Consider the following 1,923-nt stretch of genomic DNA (forward strand, 5'->3'; position numbering starts at 1 on the left):
GGATGTGGGTGGTGAGGAAAGAGAGAGGTGATGTGACATGTCACATATGAGAACCATCATCAACAAACATGTGCACAGGATGCATCACATCACATGATGTATCCAAGCACATGCTCATGGGTCATGTGACTCATCAAATGCATCATTCCTGGGACTAGTCCTGTCTGAAAATCCTCAGGACTGTCTCCAGTCCTCAGGAATACACCCCCACAGGACTCAAAAAATTGGCTGGCTCATCAGCCAATATAGAGTCCTGGTAATCCTCAGGAATCCTCAGGAATCCTGCAGGAATCAGTGGGGGACAATAAAGACCTCAAAAGGAGGGCTATTACCATGCTTAAGGATGGAAACGACAGCATCAATTGTGGTATCAACTGAAACATTTGGTTTCATGGGCAACAACCTGAGGGTGGCTTTGATGATGGAGGCATCATCTGGAGAGCTTGATGCCAGAAGTAGAGCCACATTGGCTATTTCTTTGTATTGCTTTTCAGAGTCGGATGTTGATACTGTGCATGTGAGAAACTGTGTTAATTTGCTAACAATAGAAGGATCTGGAGCCTCAAAATTGGGATCAGCTTGGGTTGGGGGGACTAGAGCACCCACAGATTTAGAGGCTCTTGGAGTCGGATCTTCCAGAGCTAATTCAAAATCTTTGGTTTTAATTGACTGCACTGGTTGCTCGACCTTATGGGTGTCCATTGGTAGATCCTCCTTTGTAGGTCCAGATGCACTGATAAGGAAGCAAGATGTAAGATTAGCCAGATTAGATCAAGTACTTGGGTTAGAATCTGTCATTCGCATTGTTGGACTGATCCATGGCCACTCCCCATTGTGTGCAGATTTGAAGCAGGGAAAGTGGCTCTACAACATCTGAGTCTGGTCAGCACTCAGTACATGAATGGAAAGTGATAGCTACCCCATCACGCTTTCAGAGAAGCCAGCTGGGTCAATGCCCACACTTGATCCAATCTTGAGGTGAACAAAGTCCACTTCGAGAAGCTTCATACATGTCATCATGATAGTCTAGGCAGAGCTTGGAGTGTTCCTACATCTTTGTCCGTGGGGGAACCAAAGGGGAAAGGGCTGCAGTTGGGTCTCTCATATCCTTCTAGTGGTGCTGCAACAGCATTCAGCCGTATGTTTGTATCCATGATCCTGACAAGGAAGATTGGGTATGCGTCCTAGAGTCAGATAAGTCTGGAGGGTTGTATATAAAGTGCCGGCAAAAAATACTGCGGGTCACGATTTACCAAAAAGATGAGGCTAGATTATTAATTTATGGGGGTAAATAAACACCTTTTTTGTTCTCAAGTTAATGAGGAGGTTCTTCTGCATAAGACACCATAATGTTGTGTAGTTCCTCGAACGAGGAGAAAAGTTACAGAGAGTTTGTTCCTGAGTGCCCAAAAATAGACTGTAATATTACCTCATCACATTTGAGAATCGTGGCACAGTGCGACAACACTTCCTCGAAACCACATCATTTCCATCCAAACTCGCAGAAAGTCTATGACTAAAGCCACACCAACAAAGCGGGCACGGATCGTCTGCCTGCGAGAGCGGAATGTCCCCATTAAGGACATTGCCCAAGAACTCAGTCTCAGCGAGGACACAGTCCGCCGCACATTCAACAAATACCATGAGAGCCACAACTTTTACTATACCCCACCATGTCCAGGTCGTCCCAGAAAGTTATCCAAGCGCGACACACACCTTGCCGTTTGGAAGATTCGGATGGGGGTATATCCTGATGCATCCAAGCTACAACGTGACCTGTTCCCAACCCTCTCTGTCCGGACTGTGTGCAACGTCCTCATCCATGAAGGCCTACATGGCCGCCGTCGTCGCCAACACTATTTCCTCACACCAACTCACGTTAAGAAGCGACTGGCATGGTATTTACTCCATCAGAACTGGACC

The sequence above is a fragment of the Laccaria bicolor genome, genomic scaffold (assembly GCF_000143565.1).
Source record: "Laccaria bicolor S238N-H82 LACBIscaffold_46 genomic scaffold, whole genome shotgun sequence".
Taxonomy (NCBI): Eukaryota; Fungi; Basidiomycota; class Agaricomycetes; order Agaricales; family Hydnangiaceae; genus Laccaria; species Laccaria bicolor.